We start from the raw sequence: 26,929 nt of genomic DNA, 5'->3' as shown, positions 1-26,929 counted from the left end.
TCTCTTCCTTCTTTATTTCTTTTGCTTTTAGTGATGGCTTTATTTTTTTTTTTTTTAAAGTATATTTTATTGATTATGCTGTTACAGTAGTTCCAATTTTTTCCCCTTTACTCCCCTCCACCCAGTATCTCCCTCCCCCAGCATCCCCCCCCAAGTCCATACCCATGGTTCATAAAAAATAACTATCCCTCCCTCTCAGATATTAAGACCCTTTGTAATCTTGTAAAGGACAATGGGCGAAGGTCTCAAGCTCCTCTAGCTGCTTCAAGCTGGACATGGTCGTCGTCCTACCTACCCTTGGGTCCAGAAATCCCTAATAAGAGTGGGGGTGTGGAGGGGAGGGTGGCCTTCCCACATGGGGAAGGATCATGCAGACTCCAGGTCAGTTGGCTGTCTCCGGACAACGGCGTGCTTGGTTTAGCAGGCTGGCATCCTTGTTGTGTTCTGGGGGCAACAGATTTGGCAAAAAGGGTTAAAAAGCATCATTCAATCCATAACTACTAGGTGGCAAAAGGCAGGGATTAATTTTTCAATGTTCCACATTAGGAGGAAAAAAAAAAAAAAAAAAAAAAAAAAAAAAGGGCTTCTTTGGAGGAAGGTGTGCTAGGCACATCTCTCCTGTCCAAAACCCTTTTGCCCATTTTATTTAGTTTGGGCTGAGGGAAATAGTTTATGTTTCCCCCCTCTCAGACCTCTGGGCCCTTTCTGTCCAAGCCATTAGGATAGAAAAGAGAATTCAGTTTTAAAGTGAAGCCCACAGACCACCCCATTCTTCACCAACTCAGCCATTTAGTTCAGCCAAACTGTTGAGTCTCCGGAGGCAGCGCTGCAGAGAGGATTAAGTGAGGCTTATGCATACAGACAATCACTCAGGTAATGCGGTCATAGGCTTATGCCCTTTGAAAACAGAAAACACATGTTAATTTATGTAACATAACCAACAAAAAAGTCTCTAAATCTGTAAGACTGTCTTATTGGGAAGACATACAGTTGCAAGGCACTTGACATTCTACTTGCCTGCAACTTGAATCTCTTTGGTGATATCACAGATATGGTTTAATTTTCAAGTGAAACCATTTTTTAAATGAGAAGAAACTTTTAAGACGGTTAGCTGCCCTACTTTACAGTCTGCCACTGATCATTGTGATTTTCCTTGAATACTGATTTTTCTCCCTAAGATTACTCTCCTTGTCTTTAAAGGGACTACATTAAGTCCATTTTTAATTTATCCTGTTCATTTGCATAAGCATAACAAGAGCAGCAAATGATCACTTATGATCTTTAGTTCTGTTTTGCTGGAACTTACCCAAGGAACATTTAGGGTGGCCCTCAGTCTGCTCTTCAGTGCACAGAAGCTGGGCCACATACCTGGCATTCATCCTTGCCTGTACACACCTGTCCTTTCCAAGTCTTTCTGGTTTTCCATTGTGCCTTAAGGTCCCTTCTAACCATCTTTCAGGAAAACAACCTTCGTTCCTTCCCTGGAGAGATTGCTGTGGACCGCACAACCAACCATGGCAGCAGGCCTTTTATTTCGCGGGCTTTTATTACCTTTGAAAGTCATTCCCAGTTCCTTAGGGCTTTTTGGTAACAACATGAGCCCAAGCATGTCTCCTTTAGGCTTGACATTCCAGTCAAAGGCTTGTTCAGAAAAAGGAACCTCTATTAACAACTGGTCTTATTAGGTCTATGCAAAGAAACTTAAGTCATTACTTACTTGTTTAGAATGCCAAACTCTGGAGAGATCAAATAGGGAGAGAAATATACAACGTGAAGGAAAATCTTTGTCCTAATATTCACTGAACTGGCATTTCCATTCTTCATATTTTCATTTTCCCCCACTAAAAAAAATTTTTTTGTTTGTTTTTCCATTACAGTTGTCTCACTTTTTTTTTTTTTTCCCCTCTTGCTTCCCTGTATCCTGCCCCTCCCTTCCCCCACATTCAGTCCCCACTCAGTTGCCCATGTCTGTGGGTCATTTATACATGTTCTTTGATTTTACACTTCCCCTTCTTACCCCCTTTTCTCCCTCCCCCCTCCCCCCTTGTTACTGTTAGTCTACTCCTTGTTTACATACCTCTGGTTCAATTTTGCTCATTTGTTTGTGTTGTTCATTAGTTTCCTGTAATAGGTGACAGCATAACGTATTTTTCTTTCGTTGCCTGGCTTATTTCGCTAAGCATAATTCTCTCTAGTTCCATCCATGTTGTTGCAAATGGTAGAAGTTCCTTCTTTCTTTCTGCTACATAGAACTCCATTGTGTAAATGTACCACAGTTTTTTGATCCACTCATCTACAGATGGGCATTTAGGTTGTTTCCAGCACTTGGCTATTGTAAATAGTGCTGCTATGAACATTGGAGTGCATAGGTTCTTTTGAATTGGTGTTTCAGGATTTTTCGGATATAATCCCAGTAATGGAATTGCTGGTTCAAAAGGCAGTTCCATTTTTAGTTTTTTGAGGAAATTCCAAACTGTTTTCCATAGTGGCTGCACCAGTCTGCATTCCCACCAGCAATGCACCAGGGTTCCCGTTTCTCCGCATCCTCTCCAGCACAAGTTGTTTGTTGATTTGTTGATTATGGCCATTCTGACTGGTGTGAGGTGGTATCTCATTGTGGTTTTTATTTGCATCTCTCTGATGGCTAGTGATGTTGAGCATATTTTCATATGTCTATGGGCCCTCTGTATGTCTTCTTTGGAGAAGTGTTTGTTCAGGTCCTTTGCCCATTTTTTAATTGGGTTGTCTGTCTTCTTGGTGTTGAGTCGTATGAGTTCTTTATATAGTCTCTCTCTGTTTCTTTATCTTCTTAGAGCAGACCTTTTAGCATCTCTTGCATTGCTGGTTTGGTGGAGATGTATTCTTTTAGCCTTCTTTTGTCTTGGAAGCTCCTTATTTCACCCTCCATTTTGAATGAGAGCTTTGCTGGGTATAGTATTCTAGGTTGTAGGCCTTTGTTTTTCATTGCTTGGAATACTTTTTGCCATTCCCTTCTGGCTTGTAGTGTTTCTGCTGAGAAATCTGATGATAGCCTTATTGGAGTACCCTTGTATGTTATTAGTTGTTTTTCTCTTGCTGCTTTTAGGATCCTCTCTTTGTCTTTGAATGTTGCCATTTTAATTATGATGTGTCTTGAGGTGGGCCTGTTGGGGTTCATCTTCATTGGGACCCTCTGTGCTTCCTGGACTTGCGTGACTCTTTCTCTCGTCATGTTAGGAAAGTTTTCTGTCATTAGTTTTTCAAAGAGGTTTTCTATCCCTTGCTCTTCTTCTTCTCCTTCTGGAATTCCTATGATACGGATATTATTACGTTTCATGTTGTCCTGCAGCTGTCTTAGAACCTCTTCAGTCTTGTTCAGTCTTTTTTCATTTTGTTGCATTGTCTGGGAGTTTTTGTGTAGGTTGTCCTCCAGCTCGCTGATCCGATCTTCTGCTTCCTCTAGCCTGCTTTTAATTCCTTCTACTGTGTTCTTCAATTCAGAGATCGTATTTTTCATTTCCTCCTGGCTCTTATTGATAGCTTCCATGTCCTTTTTCATGCTCACGTAATTTTCTGTGAGTTCCTTGTAGTTTTTCTGGAGTTCTTTGAAGTTTCCGCTGAGCTCATTCAGCTTCTCCATAATCCATGTTTTGAATTCCATATCTGATAGTTCGCTCCCCTCTATTTCATTTAGCACTCTTTCTGGGGATTCTACCTTTCCTTTTGATGGGAGGTTGTTTCTCTGTCTCCCCATTTTTTTGACTCCTATTGTTTGTTGGTGCTTCTTGGAATGATCTGCACTTCCTGGATCTGCCTCTGGTGGCGTCAGATCATGTACCAGTCTGGCCCTAGGCAGCCTGTTGGAGACTTCCAGGGATCTACTGCCTTTGTCTGGCTTCTTTGATTGTTAATCTATTCAATCTGTGATTAGCTGTCAGGCTTAAGGACTGTGGGTGTGGCAGCTTAATTCCTGCAGGCAGGGCTTTTGCTTCCCCTCAGGCTGACGCCACTTGGAGGGGAATGGTCTACCCGCAGTACTGGGGATGAGTCAGCACTGGGACCCAGTCAGCTGCTCCTCCAGTTCTCCCCTCAAAGCCACCGTGCCAAATTCTCCCCAAGTGTCTCCAGTCCTCTCTGCCTTCCCTCTGCTTGAGCCCAGGGTAAGTGGTGGCCAAAATATTTTCGTATGTGATCCACTTAAGAGCTCTTTTTCTCCAGCTGTTTCTCTCCGGCTAGCAAGAAAGCCTGTGGCTTTTCGCTTTTCACAGCTGATACTATTTTACTTTCCACTCTGTCGCTGTAGGCTGGGAAGCCCAGCTGGGGGTTTAGACCCTGCCCTTCTCAGGGGGAATCCCCGGCTGCTGAGCTGTTTCTCAGTCCCTTCAGCAGCCACCCGTGTGAGCCCAGCCAGCCCTTCCGCGTCTCCGCATTCCCTACCGGTCACGTTGTGATGTAGCGGCCTTTTCTGTCTCTCCGTGGTTATAAGACTTCTTTCCAGCTAGTGTTCCGTTGGTTATTCCAGATGATTTCAGTGATGGCTTTAACATTCACAATTCAAGGGCAGTTAGAAAGGACAGATACTAGATATGGATTCATTACAATCCCTCATTCACAAAGAAGTTTAAGAAAAATGCATACAATAAAATAGAGCTTCAAGGCCCATTGGGCCTCATGAGAAACTTTCTTAAATAATTTGTACTGTGGTGTTTTGTTTGTGTTTTGCTGGAAGGAAAGAAGCTGATCTTTTTTTTTTTTTTTAATTTCTAAACTGTTTTTTTAAAATTGTTTTCCTATTACAGTTGTCCCATTTTCCTCCATTGCTCTCCCCTTCCCACCTACCTCCCCCTGCTCCCTCAGTCAATTCCCACCCTGTTGTCCATGTCCATGGGTCATTTATACCAGTTTCTTGACTAGACCTCTTTTCCTCCATTTTCATCCCCCTCCCTCCTCTGGTCGCTGTCAGTCTGTTCCTGAACTCTTTTATTTCCTCAGGGGAGAGCGCGAACGCAGTCCCCCACTACCACAAATTATGCAGTAGAGTTTCCCACATTTGGGGAATTCGCAGGGGTCGGCACATCCGGAGTGCAATGGATAAGCCTCGCCCTGGGAAAACCACCTTCTCGTGGTCACGGTATCTCCCCTGCCAGGTAAGTATGTTCCTGATCTTAACATATAGGACTGTTACCATTCTAAGGATCATTATAGTCACTGTTTTGAGAAAAATGGTCCTTCTTTCCATGGTAGTCTAAGTGTCTTTCTAAGTATTCTTAACTTTAACTTAACTTGTCAAATTGCCTTTTTTTTTTCAGAAATATCTTCCATAACCATTTTTAAAATAAGTTCACAGGTTTTAGGGAAAAAACGTATCTGTGCAGAGGTACAAAGTGTAGTTGAAACTTGTTGCGTGTGCTGGCTCAGCCTCCATTTGCCTGCCCAGTCTTGTGCCCAGTTCTTTCTCCAACTGGTATAGACTGTGCTCTTTGCCTGCGGTGTCTTCTTGGTCAAAAGCAATCCCCAATTTTTTTGAGGATTCTTACTCCCTTCCTCAGCATCCCCTCCAGCCTCTCTCAAGTGAACTACCTGTCCCTTTTTTTTTTCTTTTTGCTATTGCATTTTGTTATGCCAACATCATAGAACCTGTCACATTTTATTTTTTTAAATTATTTCTATTTGGTCTCTAGTTGGCCTGTGAGTTTCATGAGGATATGTGCTGTGTTCTGTTTATTCATCTTTATAGATATGTATATTTATTAGAGTTGCTATTGTTATGTTATCAGGAAGTACTTACAAAAAATTATTTTTTCTACATTTCGCTCCATCTTCCCTGCCCCAAACATCTGTTGAAGTAAATTACATACATGTTCTGTCCTATAGTCATGGCACACTGGAGTATTTACTGTGTGCCACAGCAGGCACTGTTCCTGGAGCCATTCATGCAACACTAAACAAGACAAAATTCCTGTTCTCTAAAAACCTTTAGTTTAGCAGTTAAATCACCCACACTTGGGGGTAATTTGATTATTGAATGTGGCGATAAACAGTTTTTGCAATAACAAGTAAGTAAACTATTGAAATTATGCAAAACTGCATACCTAGTGGCACTGGATTGGAAGAGAAAAGGAAGTCTACATTGGTACATCTGTGTTACTTAAATGGAACACTTTAATATCCAAAACCAAATACACGATCTTTCTTCTTTTTACATCATTAATTATTTATTTATTTAGCAACGTGCAGAATAGCACAGTGTCAGAAGCACAGGATTTGAAATCACACCAAAAGAAAATGTTTTAATTTAAATATTTTATTGTTTATATTATTACAGTTGTCCCAATTTTTTCCCCTTTATCCCCCTCTATCCAGCCTTCCCCCCACTCCCATAGTTAATCACCACCCTGTTGTCCATGTCCATGGGTCATTCATATATGTTCTCTGACTACTCCCTTCCCCTTCTTTCAAGTGGTCCTGATCTCCTCCTTTCCCTCTGATCACTGTCAGTCTATCCCATGTTTCAATGCCTCTGTTTCTATTTTGCTCATTAATTTATTGTGTTCATTAGATTCCACATATAAGTGAGATTATATGGTATTTGTCTTTCATTGACTGGCTTGTTTCACTTAGCATAATAGTCTCCATGATCTTTCTCTTTAATTAATTTGTTCTAAATAATGTTACATGGTAATTTTACTTTTTGCTTGGATTATGACTTACTAGAATAGCTGTCTGTATTTCCCAGAATACCTAATTTCCCTTGGCCTTATTTTGTTTCCTAATAATTTTTATAACAAGAGATAATTACCTTCAACAAATGACCTAGTTGACCCACTGCATCATAACATATTTATTGAAAGGAAAATGTTGGTCAGACTTCTTAAGCTTCAATAAGTCTATAATCCAGAGATTTTATTAAATTTTACTTTTGAAGTCTTTCCACAATTTATTGATTACGCGAGTTATCGTTAGCTTTGCTAAAGTAGATCTACAAATAATAATTTTTAGAAAGAGTGCAGACTTTCTTAGTGCCTGAATTCCAAAACTGTTGTTATTTTACTCGCACTTGATTGACAGTTTAGCTGGAAATAGAATTCAAGATTTAAAGAAGTTCTAAAAAAATACTTAAAGTATTTCTGCATTTTCTTTAAATTTTCAGTTTTTCTGGGGACAAATTTGTTGCTCTTTACTGCCATACCTGCTTAAATTTTAACTATATTTCCCACATGCTCTTATTTCTAAAAAAGAAGGAATCATATATCTCATACTTTTTTCTTACAGTGCCTATTAGAAATAGTATTTGTACTGCAAGAGTTGCTCCAAAAAGATTGTTATTGATAAGAAAATGATGATTATAATGTCTGATTTTACATCAATGCTTAAGAAATAACCACAAACTATTTCCCATACCCTACTCCCTAATTTAAAAATTGCATCTACTCAGAAACCTGGCAGTCATTCTTTATCTTGCTTATACAAACAAGCTATTTATTTAATTTGTTAACATTTATTAAGCACCTTCTGTGTGCCAGGCACTATTCTAAGAGCCAGAAATAAATGATGAAGGAAACACTCCTTACCTCACTGAGCTTATTTTCCAGTATTCTAGCAATAACAATTCTAACAGATCTTGAGGTATAAACTTCTCTGCATCTTCATAGTCACTATGGATTGAATATCTGAGTTCCCCCAAGTTTATATATTGAAGCCAGAATACCTAATTTGATGCTATTTAGATGTGAGACCTTTGTGAGGTAATTACGTCATCAGGGCTGAGTCATTATAAATGGGATTAGTGCCTTTATTAAAAAAAATAAATAAAAACAACAAGATGTGACTTCTCTTATGAATCCATGGAGATAAAGCAAGAAGACATCCATCTACAAAACAGGAAGAGGGTTCTTACTAAAATGCAACCTTACTGGCTCCCTGATCTTGGCCTTCCAGCCTCCCAAACTGTAAGAAATAAATTTCCAGTGTTTAAGTCACCATATATGGTATTTGTTATAGGAGCCCAAGCTGATTGAGACAGTAGCCATTGTCATCACTTACTTGTACAACTAAAGTAGCCTTTCTACATATTCTTCCTAATATCTAGATCCAAAAATCTTCATATCTCACTAGACCCTACAATGTACTAATGCCACCATCCTCTCACCATTTATCTTTTATCTCTCCATCCCCAATATTTATATTTCTCCTTTTGCTTAATTTCCATAGGATTCATTCCTAGGATATATTCTCACTGCTCTTCTCCTGACTTGTCAAATTCTCTTCGCTAAATCGCAACCCTCATTAAAATTCATTTATCCAAGAATTCTGCTGGTTCACCCACAGCAGGAGATAAACACACACTGGCACCCTTGCCACACTCCTCAGTTTTTCCTGTTTCCTGTAACATTCACTAAGTTCTTTGTTGTTTGGGGACTTTTGTCTAGGCTGTTGCCTTGCCCTGGAGTCTTCTACCTGACTTTTTCATGTAACTCTCTGCTCCTCGGGCTTACCTCCCAGTTCAAATATCACTTTCTGCAGAGCCCCTTTGTACTGGTATTTTAAACCAGAATATGTATATCTTATTTTATATTGATATATTTTATTTTATATAACCATTCTCCATCATCCTCTGTTGTTGTCTTTTTTTTAATTCACAAAGTAAAATACATAGGATTATAAAGGAAACAAATGATATTAAAATAATTTTATTATGGTATTTAAAAGAAAGTTTGTGATAGTAATATATATGTTTATTAATGTATTTAATGCCATTATCTTACTGTGCATCTAGTAATTATTATAATTTCTCAATAATAAGATTAAATAACAACGAGATACTCATAACAACTCTTTAATAATACAAAAATTTCTGTCATTTCTCTTGGTGAAAAACTCACAATTACAGTTTACTCATAATAAAAGGAAATGCTAATTTTCAGTTAAAGGTTTTTGAAAATTAAGATATTTTTCTTATTTAAATTTATAGCTTTCAATAATTTTACTCACAGACTCTTTAGGAGTCAATTGACCTCTGGTGAAAAACCCTGACTACTCCAGATCTCTCACGTTATAGATAAGAAACATTTTCCATCCTAAGGATTTGTCCATGTATGTTAGGTGGGAATGGAAGCCTACTCTCCCGAGTAAGTAAGTAACACAGCAAACGTAGGCGTGAATGCACACTGAAGTCCTGGTTGACAATCTCAGTTGTAGCAGTGCTTTGTTAGGTCCTTAAAAGAATCTAAAATTCTAAGTATTGCACATTAAGTTAAGCATCATAATGCTTGTACCCGCCTCACCACTGTTGCACTCCATCTTTTATGTATCTTCTTGGGCCACTGATTATTAATTGAAAAAAAAATTAGAAGCTGAAAGATACTAAATATCTTACTTTGATTTTTGATAACTTTTACTGTCAAATCTACTAAACTGTAGGCTCCAGGAAAGTGGGGACTTCCCCTGTTTTATATTCCATTGTATTCCTCATGCAAACAGTACTGCCTGGAGCATAGTGGGTGGCAAATAATATTTGTTGAAATTGAGTTAATGAGCAAATTGACCAAAGTGTAAAATCTAGTTTATAAAAAATGCCTTTTTATTTTTATAAAAACTTTTTTAGAAATTTAAAAATAATATAAAATGACATATCAATGAGTAAAATTCACAATTTTTAAATTGCTGGCTAACAAGAGGGTAATACAAAACTCACGAACTATCATAAAGCTTATAAATACAAAAATATGGTAGTAGAATTGTTACTCTCAATTAAATAATGAAGAATAAACTTTCAAATCATGATTATGTAAAATCTTACAAAGAAAGGTTTCATAATTTATTTTAGGACTCATCAAGGAAATGTATTCATTTAATGCTCGCATTTAGAAGAGTATATATAAAATATTAGGTTTATCCTTGAAGAGAAAAGTGAACTTACCATCTTTCAAAATAAGATTGCCTGGGGAAAAATCTATCTATTTAAACACCAGTAGCTAGAATCTAAGGGAATCTTCAGATCTTCATGCAGGTAGGTGGAAGATGCACTCATTTAAAATGAAAGGAGACATTAGGAAAGCAGGTGGGAGGACTAAGTGAAATGATGTAGGCAGGAGCACAAGTACCACCGTGGGAAAGGGAGATATTTGACCTTGAAGTGGGTGGTGAGGAGAAAGCAGTGAAAAATGTGTCAGAGGAATAAAAATGAGAGGTACGTGGGAGAAAGCTGAGTTTTAAAAGATCTTTTACTGTGAGGCCAAGAAAGCGAAAATTGAAAAAGCACTAACTAGTTCTTGTTCCTAGCTCAGCAAGAGCTTCTGTGCACCTGGCCACATCACAGCAGTTACGAAGAATTTGTGTGCCATTGTGATTTAGGGCCATTAGTTCATGGATCTCTCCTTGCATTATGAGCACTTTATGAAATGTAACATTATTTAGAGAAGGTGAAGAACCATGCTATAGAAAAAACTCTATTCTCTTTATTTCTTCTTATCAAAGATCCTTCTTGATTCTGATGAAAACCATTAGTGTAGTTCAATGGATAGACATTGAAATGAGATAGTTCTGGCTCCAGGTCTAGGTCTCCCACCTGCCAGCTATTTAATACAGTACAAACACTTAACGTACTTAAGCCTACGTTTCTGTTGGGATAAAATGAGTCACTGTGAAGACAGGACTTCACACCAGGTCCAGCACATATGAAAAAGAGCCCCAAATAAGAATCAGGTATTATCATTGTTTTTGTTACTGTTGTTGCTCTTGTTTTTATTGTTATATGTCATGTCCAAATCTGTTTGATTCGCTTTGTTAGTAGTTTTCCAACTTTATTCTAAAAAATATTTAGAGAAACACCATCATTTTTGTTCAATATCTGGACACTAATATTTTGTGTAACACTGTTTTATCGCATAAATTGTATTTACATTAGAATGGGTAACTATGTCTGAGTTTATCTAAAAGTTATTCAATAATATAGAGGTTGAAACTAATTCACTAAAAATATAGACACAATGTCAATACATATACAGCAATTCAGGCATATACAATGATGATAGTTAAGCAATATTAAATCGGCTGAATTTCCCCTAAAGTTACTCAGTTACTGATGGTTTGTTTCTAATCTCTATTATATTTCTAACATGACTCTTAGTAACAAATATTTAGAGAAAACAGACTTCTTTCCCAGGCTTTGGTTTCCAAGGAGTTCATGTGATTTTAAATAAATAATTGAGATAAACATACTGAAGTAGATGATGCTGAAGTTTGTACCTAACTAACCATCCAATTTAAACCAATGCCAATGAGTTTTATGAAAATATTATTTAATAAAATAAATCAAATAGAGAAAATATAAATGTGTGATTCCTTTTATACAAAATTCAAAAACTTGCACATTAAAAGTGTATGTAGTTATTATATAGGTCACCCTGAGGGTGAGAGTGTAGTGACTGAAAGGGGACTGGAGAGGCCTTCCAAGGGTATTGGGTATGTTCTCTTCATGATCTGGTGCTGGTTACATAGAGCTATTTACTGTGTGAAAATTCCCTTAGCTGTAACTGTATAGTTTTTGCACTTTTTCTCTATGTATGTAATAAAAAATAAAAAAAACCTTCAAAATAAAAAGGGGAAGTGTAGATTTTTTAATGCCTCCCTCTGAAACAGTGTAATTTGCATTATTGCCTATAGAAAACCTGAAATGTTTCTGAGTTTACATGTACAGCCTTTTCAGAATAATATGATGGTACATTTTATCATCTAAACTAGGACAAGTTGACATCTTAAACAAAATTGACACTTTCAACTGATTCCTTTTTGGAGATTATATTTTAATTGATAACGTATTTGCTCTGTAGGTGCTAAGCTACCTAGCAAGATGAGATAAAATTCTGTCAAATGAAAGTTCTCAATTTTGAGTTGCTTTTTAAAAAATTGTGGAAACATTTTAGCCCATGAGTTTTTATGGCTACTGTGTTTTTGCTTCATTAAGTACCTTTCTTAGACAATTATTTTTTGCAAGATAAAATTCATAAAATCATATCTCTATTTATGTTTATTTTGATTGGTTTTTCCTAAATTTGGTGCTATGAAATTGTAAGGCTGATTAATTTCAATTCCCTCTTTCAAAGAATATAAACTTATCAAGTTAAAAGTGGGAGCACATTAAAACAGGCTTGTGTAAGTGGAATTATTCTGAAGTACAATTATGAAATTAAATCTTAAACACGGGGTACATACTCTTATCATCTAATTTCTTCAGGTCTTCTCTTGCTTTTTGGGGAATAAATTTTAATGTTTTCCTGTTTGCATATTTTATTTTAAATAAAGCTTTAATTCAATAAAAGATTTAGAAACCAAAGTTATTTTGTACCCTACTTGTTAAATACTTTGATTAAAGATTTTACAGAAATTTTAAACAGAATAAAAACAAAATGTAAAGACCTGATATAGCAAAAAATGTAAAAAATTTGCAGTACTTATAGGTTGATTTCTAAAGTAAATTTCAACATCTCATATATGGTTGAAATCAAAGTGATAAAAGAAATGTGTCAGAAAGCCTACATTACAAAGCAGAAGTATTTTCTGGTATTTACTGTCACTCTGTATACATAAAAATGATTGTGTATTTTGACACTTCAATTTCTATTTGGATTGGTATGATGTTATAGCTAGTTTCCACACAATTATACATTAGCTATTCATCACAATCCCTTTTATACCTCTTAGACTTTCTCAGTAAGAACTTGATTTTGCCTCCACAATGTGTTTCACCAAAAGTTGTATTCACACTGTCATTTCCAAAAAAAATCATTTTAAATTTTGAACATTAATTGAGTTTATATTTGCATTCAAAATTATGTCAGATACATTACCTTTGACCTAGTACATTTCCCAAGACTTTAGTTAGATTACATGAATTGGATGAAACAGTATTGCATTTATCAGAATTAACTTTTGATATTTTATCTGAAGTCTCTGATGACACATAAAATTTGTATTGTATGTGAAATTCTTCTGTTAATGGAACTAGTATAATAAAGAGCTATTGCTTCATTTTCTGTGTGTGCACAAGAAAACATGGAATTGAAAGCAAGCAGTTTGATCTAAATGCAAAATCAATCATCACCAAGTTAATTTTACACATACTTGCTGAAGTCTGAGTTCTTAAAATATCTCCTAACTTTTGAAGTAGATTTTAAAGCTTTACAGCAGTTTTTGGCCTTCATATGTTCAGTAATATCACTGTGACTCCCACAGTAAATAGTAAATATTGGCAAATGTTTTGTGGTTACATGTTTATCATGAACTTTCTAGACATTCACTTTTGTTTACTTTGCACTTATTGTTGCTAAGTAACAACAATAAAGACATAAGTGTTACCAAACCAAAAATAAATATTTGTAAATAAAGAAAAATTGAGAAAAATCACTGTAGAAAGGACATCAAGATTTTTCTCCATATCCTTTAGGAAAGGATTGCTTAACCACTAATCTCCCCATATATTTTGTATAAAATTCAAAAGTATGATATTCTCTGTTCTTTCCATGGCCCTACCCACTAGTGGCCAAGTGACTTAGTGCATATTATATGGGTGTAACAGAGGCCACAGCTGAACAGGCTGGTACAATGGTAGGGGCAATGGGACCACGGATTCCTCATCCTACTTAGACCGGAAGGAGTTAGATGTATTTAGCCACTTAATTCTGAGAGCATTTCATTTATCAGCTGACACTCTAAACACTGCCATTGAAAAAGAGATATTAGAGACCTTACTTATATTTAACTTAGAAAAGTTGCTCTGGTGATCTTTCAGATTTACCCAGCTAAAATAAGAACTCTGTTCACAGTACATGTATCTCCGGACACTACATCAGATCATGACCAACGCTGGAGGTACAAATTGTTGGTCTACACAACACATTCAGTCTTATTTTAATACAACAACAACCAGTAATACTTCACTGAAAAATGAAAACTCAGAAATGTGCTGAAGTGCATGAGCTCCTTAGGCATAAGATGTTAAGAACTCTTTATAAAAGTTTCTGCATTGAAATACTACCTATTATTTCTTAAAGACTAAAGCTTTTCTGATAAGAACATTTACAGACTAAAATGTATCCCATGGGCCTCTATAAATCTCACTTTTAGATATTTTAGTGAGTTGTTACTCTGTCACAGTTCTGTTCAATATGGAAGAAAAGAAGATAAAATGCACTAACAAAAGTAAAAAAAGAAAACAAAAAAAAAGTGCATAAAGAAACATAAGCAGGACAGTCTTCAAGTTGACCAACAATTCTAGGTGGGTGTTAGGGTAATTGAAAGGCTAGTGAATTTATATTACTTTGCTTCTATTGGCTAATAGATGCCATGTTGCTTTATTTTATTAAAATTGACAACAAATTAATATCTTTTACTATTTTTAAAATAGATTATCAGATTGCTTTTATGGATAGTAATTAAATTATTCTGTGTTCTCCTCCTGGATCTGGAAGCTTTTCCATTAATTTAATACTTGATGCTCAATTTCACAGACATGTTACCTCAGGAAAACATATAATACTCTAAACATATCTCTAGAATTTTTAATTTGTGGGGTCATTATAAGCAGCAACCTGTTGACATCTTCATAAATTTGAATGTGTGTATAGTAACACAGACATGTGGCAAGAAATAATTGTGTTCTAATAGAAGGGCTCAACCATCAGTTACGATTTTTCTCCCTGTGACCTCAACAAATCTTAATAGTAATAAAAGCCATTTTCTTAAAAATGATAATAAATTATTACCTCAATATATTTTAGAACCCATAAAATACCCATATAGTATTCTAAAATATTACAAATTAACAACAATCATAGTCTCATAGTAATTTTCATCTGTAAGAATAAGCAAACCTGATTTCCAAAATAGACATCTTTAAAATATGGTAAAATAATTTTCACATTTTCAGAAAGCATTGCTTAATACTGTCATTTCCTCAGCTTCGCCCCTCCTTAGATGTTTCCTATGGAAATTTACTTTAAGCAATTAAACCCAAATGCATTTTGCATCTTCCTTTATTTTTTCTGATTTATATTTCACGCTGTCATTGTGACATGACCAAATTGAACTGTGAATAATTGAGTATCTTGTATTATAATAACAGCAATAATATTGGCTAATCATCACATAATCATTTGGTTTGTTCAATGAAATATTGCTACTAAGATGAGAAAAATTACTCACAAAGTCAGTTAACAACAATTTTTTCAGCTATCTGGAAAACTGAGTAGGCCCATAATTTTTAAAATTACTTTGTTAAACATCATATATTCTTAAATAAGATTTAGGTAGTCTTATTCAACATCTAAATTGCTAAAGGTTTTTTTGTTGTTGCTGTTGTTTGTTTGTTTGTTAGAAATTGCAGGAGTCATGCAGTAAGGCTTTACTGAGAAACTTCAGGGAAGTAGATGTTTATAACAGCTTTGGGTCAAAATTCTGATCATCCTGTAACTTGAAGTAAGTGTAATCAAGACCATGAGTCTCAACCATACAATGGGGGTTTGACTATGTTCTCCAAGGTAAATTACAATTTTATCATACATTTATCAGTGGAAGTCTGGAAAAGGAATTGACATATACCTGATGAAACTCTTAAACCCTTTGAGTGTTTCTTCCACCCAATATAATTTCTCTTTATCTGGTAAATTTTTTTCTCAACCTCCAGGTCTTGGCTAAAACAGCATTTCCTTCCCTTTGACTTCTCAATCACTACCAAGTGAAATTAGGGCGCCTCCTATGAGCTCCTGTAGCATCCTGTACTTCCTTTCTTCACAGAAATTATGTGTCCATTCATTGCCTATTGACTTATAAGTTGTCAGGAGGACAGGGCTGTGCCTTAACATGGTATCTCCAATAGCTAGCATAATGTGCAGCAGCAATAAATACACAATAAACATTTGAATGAATAAAATATTAAAGTATGTATTTGTATAAGCAGTTTTTACAAGTTCTACTTTAGAATAAGTATCAAGTGAAATCCAAGCTAAGTAATTTTGCACCAAATGCAAATGAAATATTTGAGTGTTATTCTTATACAGCAAAATAAAACTAGTAAATGTTACTACTTCATTATGTTTCTTTTCATTTTTAAAATTTCATTAAATACATGTGAAAAAAGATGATAAGTGGCCAGAAATTTTGTTATATTTGAGTATATTAAAGGGATATTTTCTTAGGATATTTTAAATAAAATCATTATTATAATTACTTAAAGTTATCTTTAATTAGATTTAAATGCATACATACCAAATTTATATATTCAGTCTAGAGATAAACTAAACATATTAGAAGTACATAGCAACAAAGTTACATGCTTAATTTTCTTACCTTCTGAATAATAGTTAAGATGACTAGAAGAATATATTAAAACAATAAGAATGCAAAATAATAATATTTTTCTTTGAAGTCACCAAAAAGTGCATGTAATATTGACTATAAATTAATTCATAAATATATCTGCTGAAAAGAAGATGTGCTATGAAATTAAATATATATTTTGTTCAATTATATGCATACTCACAATGTTTTTTAAAAATATTTTTCAATGCAATAAAAGTTGACAAGGCACCATAATTCTCCTTGCTCAATTTCTCTTTTATTTTATTTTTATATATCAAAGAGCAAACTCACTGGCTTGTTTAGCACAGGAAATGAAAAGCAAGTTCTAAGAAAATAGGTTACAAATGTTAAATGCTTCGAGACATGAGGCATGCCCCAGAAGAATTTCCTGACAACATTCAGAGTACAGCACCAAGGATGGCACTATGCAAATAAAGGAACCCTAATCAGAAACATTCCTGGAGGAGTCTTCCTGAAAACAAATATTCTTTTTACAAGCTATATTTAATCTATATCTGTTTTTTTAGGCTCAAATCAACTGTGTAATTCCAAAATTTATAAAAGCTTATATTTTTAAAAAGTAGAACTAGTTATTGAGCTGCCTGTACTGTCTGAATATAGAGGAACTTGGTATTAAATACTATTAGGAAATCCTGCTGCACAACTATGCTGCATTATAAGACACTCATGCAAATTTGATTACTAAACATCTTAAAATGAAAAGATCATTCTGTAATGTGTAGTAAAGATGTTAATGCCAGCCTTGTATAAACCATTTAAACTACTTAAGTATATTAATAAGCACATACATTATCATTTTTAAAAAATATATAATATGGAAAGAGTAACTAAAGACTTTTAGTTCCTGAATATGCAACACATCCCTCTAACAGAAATGAAGACAGTGTAGTATATTTGAATTGCTATTAGAAAACATAGTCACTAACTTTTGAAAGTAACTGCCGTAGAGTGGAAATAGAATTTGACTGGTTATCAATTTCTGACTTTGACAATTTTTCTTAATTTACTAGCTATGTGATCTTGAACAAGTTGTAAGATGCTCTTATCTAAATATTACCTATGTGACAGTGAGGATAAAACAAATCAATCAACATATATCAAAAATCGACATTCAATTTCCTTTCTTCCTTTTCATGTGCAAAAACGCTGTGATTTAAATGTCTATTAATGAAGTATTATAATACAGAGTATTATAAATTTTTAGTGTTGTAAATGTTTTTGATGTTCTGAGTCCAACTACATGTTGTCATATATGACATGTGACATATATGATTATTAAGTTACTTGGCCAGTGTTACAAGTATAATCAGAAATAGAACTTGTTTCTCTACTTACAGTCCAATGTTTTTCACAGTTGCACCTTCTTCAGAGGTTGCACTGTCTTTATAAAATTTTTGCATATAGCTTCCTACTTAAGTCATCAGTCTACCAAACAACACTGTCTTGGAAATGCTGTTTGAATTTTTATGTTTAGTCTTTTCATGGATTTATCCAGCAATAAAGTTCATTAAAACTATATATGACCATCACTTTTGTATCATAGAAATGTTAGTGATTATAAGGATTCATAAATATTTGCCTTCTAGAGCTATGTATTGTCATTGCATGCATTCATAAAATGGCAATGACTGAAACAGTGCAAAAAGAATAAGTGATCTTCAAGATTAAAATCATACAATGTCAGTGAACCAAAAATAGGAGTTTCTTTTAGATAAGAAAACAAAAAGTAAAATAGGAAATATTATGCAACTAACCTATAAATTTTTTTTTTTAAATTCTAAAGGCATTGACAGCACTCTGACATAAGCTCTTGTCACCAAAACCCAGGTCTGAAATACTGTTCTGATACTACTTATTAGAATATTGAATATTATGTGGGAAGATACAGAAGGCAGTCTTTTAATGAAGATAATACAGTTAATCATGAGATTACATGGAGACTAATACAATCACTAATAATAATAATACAAGAATAAACTCCGTTTTGCATGCTCACAAATGTAAACCTACTTTTGCCTCACCCTGTATGCATCGTGTTCCAGATGAAAATTCTTAGTCTTGTTGAGAAGTGGGAATTAACACAATAAAGCATCCTTAAAAAACAGAGGAAATCTCAAAAATTTGAGGTTTGAGAAGTTGGGATTATAAATTAAAGTTCATGTAGACAAGTTTTATTCATTTTTAATGCAGCTTTGGACAAGTGGCTCTTCTCTAAATATGCAAAATTTGAAAAGTTTTTTTAACCCAACACTAATGTGTTTCCATTATAATAAAATTATTTTAAAAAATAATAATTATGAAATGTATCATCTACTAATTGCTAGGCATGCTTTTTCCATTTATCTAATTTTCATCTGCAAAACACTCTGATGAGGTTTGTAACATTACTTAGATTTTATAAAGGAGGATTCAAAGTTGGGTGATAGCTGAATTATTTATAGAAAATAACAGAGATGGGATGACACTTAAATCTTTGTCATTTTGATTATTTTGTGTCAGTACTTTAAATTAAAATTAGTTATGAACATATTAATTTAACAATTTGTATTATTTTAGTATAGTCAAAAACATGTTATCTAATATTTCTAACTTGTGTTTTTTTCTTTTTTATTCCAGTTTTATTGGGATATAGTTGACATATAAAATTGTATAAGTTTAAGGTGCATAGCATGTTAACTTGATGTACATACATATTTCAATATAATTACTACAATAGCTCCAGATAACACCTAATCCCACTTTTTGTGGTGAAAACTTTTGATATCTACTCTTTTAGCAACTTTCAAAAATATAATTTAGTGTCATTAACTATATTCACAATGATGTATATTAGATCTGAAGAACTTATTAATCTTCTAACTGAAAGTTTGTACCCTTTGACCAATAACCTTTCATTTCTCCATGCCCCAGCCCCTAGTTATTACCATTCTATTCTCTGTTTTTCTAAGTTTGAATTTTTTTAGGCTTCACATAAAAGTGGAATTATACAATATTTGTCTTTCTCTGTCTGGCTTATTTTACTTAGCATAATGCCCTCAAGTTTCATTCATGTTATTTCAAATGGCAGGATTTCCTTCTTTCTCGTAGTTGAATAATATTGATGTGTGTGTGTGAGAGAGAGAAAGAGAGAGAGAGAGAGAGAGAGAGAGACAGAGACAGAGACAGAGAGAAAGAGAGAGAGAGAGAGAGAGAGAGAGAGAGAGAGAGAGAGAGAGAGAGAACTACATATTCTTTATCATTGATCCACTGATAAACTTTTAGATTATTACTATAAATTGACTATTCTGAATAATGCTCAATGAACATGGGAGTACAGATATCTCTTTGAGATCCTGTTACTTCTTTTAGCTATATAAAAAGAGTGGCTAGATAATATGATAGTTATATTTTTAAGTTTTTGAGAAACCTCCTTACTGTTCTCCATAGGTAGCTGTACCAGTTTACATTTCTACCAACACTATGCACAGGCTTCCTTTTCTCCACATTCTGGCCAATACTTGCTATCTCCTGTCCTGTTGATAGCTATTTGAACAGGTAAGTGGTGATGCCTTGTAGACATTTTTATTTATATTTTCCTGATTATTAGTGAATTCATATGAGAATATGTAGTGTATCTCTCCATTGATTTAGCTTTTTAAAAAATTCTTTTGCAATATGCTGTATTTCAAGTGTAGAGTCTTTGCATGTCATTGGTTAAATTTATTCCCAAATATTTTAAGTTTACTTAATGTTACTGTAAGTGAATATTTATATTTTAATTTTATTATTTAATTGTTTGTGATTAGTATACATGAATAAATCTAACTTCTGTATCCTTACCTTGTATGTAATCAACTTCCTAAATTTTCTTAAGAGTTTCTTTGGCAACAAATGTGTCAATTATGAGTAAAGACAATTTCATTTATTTATTTCAATATTCAGTCCTGTTTGATAATTTGTATTTTCTCTCTCTTTTTATTTTTTTAAGGTAAATCTGGGAAATTTATTGACCCTTAAAAAACACAAATTTTGGCTTTAAATGTTTTGCCTGTTGCTTTTCTGTTTTCTATTTCATTGATTTCTGCTTTTACCGTATTTTTAATATCTTTCATATTGGCTGTGACATTTATTTGCTTTTCTTCTCTTTGCTTATTAAACTGAAAACTTTGATCATTGCTTCAATCCTTTCTTCTGTTCAATAAGAGACATTTAAAAGTACAGATTTCTAAGAATTCTTTAGCTGTAGTCACTAAAGTTTAATGTATTCAGTTATTTTCAGTGAAAATATTCTTCAGCTTTTGGTAGTTTTTCAAACCGGTGATTTACTTATAAGTCTATTGTTTAATTTTCAAATATTTGCATATTTTATTATCAAGTTCTAGTTTAATTCCATTGTATTTTTAGTCCAGAATTTATAAGTTTTTGATCTTTGAATTAGACTTATTTTATGGCTGAGCAGAGGCTTTATCTTGGAGAATATTTCTAATGAACATGGAAAGTTTATATCTATATATATAAAATAATGTGAATATGCCAATTAGATCAAGATGTTTGACAGACGTATATAAATTATCTAAATTCTAACTTATTTTTTCTAAAGGACAGTACCTGATTCACAGACTACTATATTTAAATGTCTGTTACATACATCAACTTCAATGTCTAAAATATACTTCATATTTAATGAGAAATGTTCCCAAACATGCTCTCACCAAGATTCCACTATTTCAGAAAGTTCCACCACCTTTGCTTATCTCAAATACTAAGAATAATCCTTTACTTCTTTTTTATCTTACACACTACTGCCAACCCATCCAAACAAATTAAATCTGCCAACTCATTAACATCTCTACTGATAAATCTGCAGTTCAACCCTGATACCTGTCACTGACTCCTCTGGTTGCCCCACCCTTCCCTCAGGGCTTCATATCTGAGCTATCAAAAGAGAGCTAGGTGATCTTGTTAAATCCCTCACATTTTCCTATTGCAACCAGATAGCTTACAACTCCATTTCAAGGGCCACAGGGCCCAGCATAAACTCACCTCAAACCACTTTCCCTCCTTCATCCTTCTCCAGATATACTGCTTTTTGTCTTCCCTTAATATGTGAACTTTGAGGATTTGGCACTTTCTGTTTTTTTTACTTGGAGCAGATTCCCCTAGATTACCTTATTCTATCATAGTTGGGCTCCTCCTCTCTATGGAAACGTCAACACAAACATCAGCTCCTGAGAGGGGCCTTCCTTGAATTCCCAAATTCATGTACTACCCAAGTCACTTCCACCATATTATGGTATTTTATCTTTCTTATGACCCCTTTATTACTTGAAATACTTATTGATTGATTGACTGATTCACTCATTACCTTCCTAATTTCTGGAATATAATATTGTAGGGGGAGGAATTATGTAAATCATGTTTATGTTCCTGTTGGAGAGAGGGTCTCTTGCAGTTCAGGTTTCCCACACCAGGTGAGCGTTCTAGGAACCTGTCTGTATCAATGCACCAGGCGGTCTTTTGAGAGGTTGCATTTGGCTTCAGTGATTTTTCTGAAGACGCTTTCAATGAGTTTGCCTATTTCATGATGGGTGATTTATGTGCACACCTGCCCACACCACACTGAATATTCAGAAGTTTTTTACCAAAAACGGCCAGACTTCTTGTGCCCCACCCTTCCTATTCACCTGATCTCACCCAGAGCAACTTTTTTGTTTCCCCAGATGAGAAAAAGTGCTCAAAGGGAAAACATAAAGTGGCAAAAGCACTAAAAGGCATCAAAATTGACAAGTTCAAAAACTGTTTTGAGCAGTGGAAAAAACGTCTCATTAAGTATATTGTATCAAATGGAGAGTACATTGAAGGTGACTAAGGTTTTAACATGTAAGAATGAATACACAATCTTTTTATAAATAAATTCCAGTTTTGGGGGTCTCCCCTCATGTATCTTATTTCTCATACATTGCCTAAGACATAGTGCCCACCTAACTAATATTGACTGATTGAATAACTTCATGTCTCTGAGTTTACAAAGAACATCTAAGTATTTCATTTAATTATCAGTGATTAATAGTCACAAATTTCACTGTGTATATGGCTTTCTTAGAGAAAACCATGAAGGGGAAGATTCCTGTAAGTCATTCTTTTAAAAAACCCTTACTTTTTTGTTTAACCAAAATCTTTCCACTGAATTTTAAATCGGTTATTCCTTTTTCTATCTACTATATGAAAAACAGTTGGATGCCTCTGTTTGTATCCTTTCTGTCATTCAAAGACCATCATGAAGCCAGACCGCTTTCTCCTTTCCAGGCTAAATAATTCTGCCATTTTAAAACTTCCTGAAGTTCTGAATATTTTCCTCTGAAATGCTTTGTAGGACTCTGTTTGCCGTCTTATTTATTAGAACTATCAGTCACATTGAAATGTTCTACATTTATCCTGCCCAATACCGTAAATACTAGCCATATGTGCTAGTAATAAACACTTAAATGTCAGGAACTAGGGACTGCATTTTTAAACTGTATTTAAATTTAATTAATTGAAGTATAAGTATCCACATGTGGTTTAGTGGCTATCAAATTAACACAATTCTTTTGGAAACCATGGACTATTCTATATACTGTTGGCAGAAGCACATTTTATCTACTAATCAATGGCCCATATTAAATATGAAACAGAATATTATTTTTAAAGTGAGAAAAAGTTTCAGCAGTACTTAAAGCAAATGTTGAATTTTTTTAAGGTAAATGCTATTTAGATTATACTTTCCTCGGATAACCATTTAATGATGCCGTGTTTATACTTTTTAACACTGATGACAACCCTTGATGCTACACTTATTTTCAAATTTCAAAGTGAGGGGTGTGTATGAATTAGAGACAGCTGGAGGCATTTAAGTCAGCCTCACATATCTGGGTCACGGTTACATCATGATATCCAGAGTGCTTCCTAATTGAGATAACAATGTTCATTAAACAAGTAAGAAAGATTTAGGCCAAATTTAGCTTTCAAATATATTTTTATTTTTCCAAATTTCTATGTTGAATTACACTCTGATTTGGGGGATTTATGAGTATTCCCCCCCCCTTTTTTTTTTACAAAGAGAAGTGTCTTGGCAAGAATAAATGTCCATTTTTGCAAGCCTATTTAATTGAACTCTGCTTAATGCACAGGCTTCAAAATTCATCTATATTAAGTTAATTGCATATGGAATATAAAGCCAATGTGTTTTATATTGAAAGTTTAGTACTGCTGCTAGTCACAAATCATGTTTATATATTTTCATATCACTTCTAATACTTCAGTTTTATTGAAGACATGGATTTTAAAAAATTAAAGAGCAGGAAAAGCTTTCCAGATGCCATTGTGTTATATTTCCCGTATACAGGAAAGCAGAACATGCAGTTCATGAAATGCAGGGAATAGTGGATCATTGTATTTTTAGGGTACCTTGCATATACCACACCCAGAAGCACTTGTTTCCTCTTTTTCTCCTCTTTGTAGAATTCAGCTCTTTCTGACTCAATGTGACAAAAATGTAACATTTTAATAAATTAACAGTAAAGAATGAAATCATTCTTAATTTATCACCCATGCTCTGGAATATTAATGAGCTAGGGGGTCATGCATTTAATAGCAATCTCTCTCTCTCCCATACACACACACACACACACACACACACGGTATGAGTATCAACTTTAACAGAAGTCAGTCTAATATGTTCTTCACCTTTTGACTACAGAAAAAAAGAACCCCAATAAAGTAAGCATACAGTGTTGCCTTTCTAGGGCAGGAGTCTTCATATAAGCAGGATTCCTCCCCCCACCCCCACCAGTATAGAAGGTTGTATTGCTCAAACATCACAAATTTCATTGGTGCAATAACAACTGAAAATGATGACTTCGTTGTCCATAAAATGTGAGACATTTTCACCTTCCTTCTTTAATGGTGCATGTAAATGCTAAATTTTATGCTTTGATGAATAGTAAGCATGCAAATGGCTATGTTTGCCACTGTTAAAGGTGAAATTAAAACAATTATTACAAACGTTTCTCTATGAAAGTTCCAAAAGTAATTAAATAAAATTAAGTTTTATTTAATTAAACAAATGATGTCTTAAGTGTCGCAAAGACATCATGGAAGATATATATTGTTGAGGTGATAAAGAAATAGCTACACATACGCACACATATTACTTTTTAAAAAATCTGAAAATAGAGAATTCACAAATACCAGCATCCTTTGTGTGTACTAACACAAAACATGACATAGTCTTTGTTTTACTTTGCTACTCTACACACATACATAAATGTGCACACAGATACACACACATACAGAGCAACATCTTTATCTAGAAAATCTGTTCTTGACGTGGTTCTTAGAATTTTTGACTCAAAAATTCTTTATTGAATCTCACTTTATATACAAATCTGATGGTTTCACATCTTTTCTGAAGCTTGACCAGGGACTTTTCTTAAGGAACTTGAGAGAGAAGACTTTTATTTATTTTATTTAAAAAAATTTTTAAGTATATTTTATTGATTACATTGTTACAGTAGTTTCAATTTTTTTTGTTTTTGTTCCCCTCTGCCCAGTACCCACCTTCCCTCCAGCAGTCCCACCCCGCCTTAGTTCATGTGCATGGGTCATGCATATAAGTTCTTTGGCTTTACCCTTTCCTATATTATTCTTAACTTCTTCCTGTCTATTTTGTACCAATCGATTATGCTTCTTAATCCCTGCACCATTTCCCCATTTCTCCCCCTCCACCTCCCAGCTGATAACCCTCCAAATGATCCCCATACCTATGGTTCTGTTCCTATTCTGGTTTGCTTAGTTGGATTTTGTTTTTATCTTTTAGATTCAGTTGTTGATCGTTGTGATTTTATTGTCATTTTAGTGTCCATAGTTTTGATCTTCTTTTTCTTAAGTAAGTCCCTTTGACATTTCATATAATATGGCTTGGTGATGATGAACTCTTTTAGCTTTACCTTGTCATTCCATTCCAAATGATAGCCTTGCTGGATAGAGTAGTTCTGGTTGCAGGTTGCCTTTCATCACATTGAATACTGTTTGCCAGTCCCTTCCTGCCTGCAAAGTGTCCTCTGAGAAATCAGCTGACAGTCCTATAGGCAGCCCCCTGTAGGCAACTCTCTGCCTCTCTCTTGCTGCCCCCAGGACTCTCTCTTTATCATTTACCTTTGGCATCTTAATCATGATGAGTCCTGGTGCGGTCCCCTCTGGGTCCAGCTCACCCGGGACCTTCTGTGCTTCCCAGACCTGTATGTCCATCTCCTTCACAAAATTTGGTAAGTTTTCCTCATTTTTTAAAATTCTTGCTTCCTCATCCTGCACTGGTTGACTCTTTTTTTTTTTTTTTTTTTTTTTTTTTTCCTTCCTTCTATTCCAAATCATTGATTTGAACCCGGTTTCCTTTTCTTTACCATTGGTTTTGTGTGGATTTTCCTTCGTTTCACCTAGCATAGCCTTCATTTCTTCTCTTATGCGTTTGCCATACTCAAGCATATCTGTCAAGCCTGTGAGCATCTTTATCACCAGTATTTTAAATTCTGCATCTGTTAGGTTGTCTATCTCCTCATCTGTGAGGTTGGCTATCTCCTTGTCACTTAGTTCTCCCACTGGAACCTTGATCCGTTCCCTCTTTTGGGCCAAACTTCTCTGTCTCTTCATTCTGACAGGCTCCTGTGTTTGTTTGCCTCAGTGTCCCAGGTAGAGCTGTCGCTCTTGTTATGTTGTAAGGGGCGGAGCCTTAGGGATTTGTCAGTGCAGGACGACCTGTTTCACCACGTTGTGGCGCTGTATGTGGGGAGGGGTCCGAGAAGGAACAATGCTGCCTGCCCAGCACTCACTCCCCTTCCACACACCTCTCCCGCCTCCGGACTGGACCTGCACCTCTCCAGCTGCTGCCCTGGCGGACGTTCCCAGAGTGGCTGGGTCTGTGGATGCTCCAGGACTGTGGGTGCCCTTTAAGTAAGCGGGCTCTGCTGAGAGACTGGCAGTCTCCGCCTCTGCCCCAACCCCCACTGGTCTGCACAGTCAGAGGCAATAAGGCCCAACCCTCCCCCGTTCAGGGACCTTGAGCTGTGAGGTCCAGTAAGGAGCTGGGAACACTCCCCAGGTGTCCCTCCTGACTCTTTAAAACATGTGACTGTGCTTTACACTGGCCTGCTGCCGCCAATGCTGCTGCTGCCACCATACCACATCTCCTCCACCCTGGTTCTGCCCTTCCTACCTGTCTGGACAAGTATCTCCCCTCTATATCTCTGTTTCCTGGACTTCCATGCAGCCTGATCCTCTGGAACTGCCTCTAGTTCCTAGGTAGTTGTACTCACTCCCAGCTGTGGAGGGAGATGCAGAGTGCCCGTCTACGCCTCCATCTTGGCCAGAAGTAGAGAGAAGACTTTTAAATGTTTCACTATGTCCGGTACTCTCAACAAAGGTATGTTGTTCTGTAATTTTGTATTTTCTAAATAAATCAAAATAATGCATTTCTCCCAAGACAGTTTTAAACTTAAGAATTCTTAAGAGCAGATACTAAAAAATAGATGTTCTTTACTTGGCAAATTTCTGTAGTTCA

General features: G+C 35.1%; 1 long non-coding RNA gene and 1 other non-coding gene across 3 annotated transcripts in view; one reads left to right on the top strand and one right to left on the bottom strand.

Moving 5' to 3' along the window:
• The window catches only part of LOC150012618 (uncharacterized), a 69,225-nt gene that overhangs the window by 23,200 nt on the left and 19,096 nt on the right, over positions 1-26,929 (top strand). Inside the window, exon 3 of one of the 2 annotated variants that reach the window (XR_016510764.1) lies at positions 4,972-5,126. The exons of the other annotated variant lie outside the window; for it this stretch is intronic. This is a non-coding gene — a long non-coding RNA (uncharacterized LOC150012618). The remainder of the gene's footprint in view (positions 1-4,971; positions 5,127-26,929) is intronic. 2 annotated transcript variants of the gene reach the window in all.
• Positions 4,969-5,134, bottom strand: LOC150012619 (U1 spliceosomal RNA). Its single transcript, XR_016510904.1, has one exon. It is a non-coding gene; the product is annotated as a U1 spliceosomal RNA (small nuclear RNA).

This window comes from Furipterus horrens, unplaced genomic scaffold, assembly GCF_987537825.1.
Source record: "Furipterus horrens unplaced genomic scaffold, mFurHor1.1.pri manual_scaffold_4, whole genome shotgun sequence".
NCBI lineage: Eukaryota > Metazoa > Chordata > Mammalia > Chiroptera > Furipteridae > Furipterus > Furipterus horrens.
This window is presented reverse-complemented; position numbering and strand designations above follow the sequence as displayed.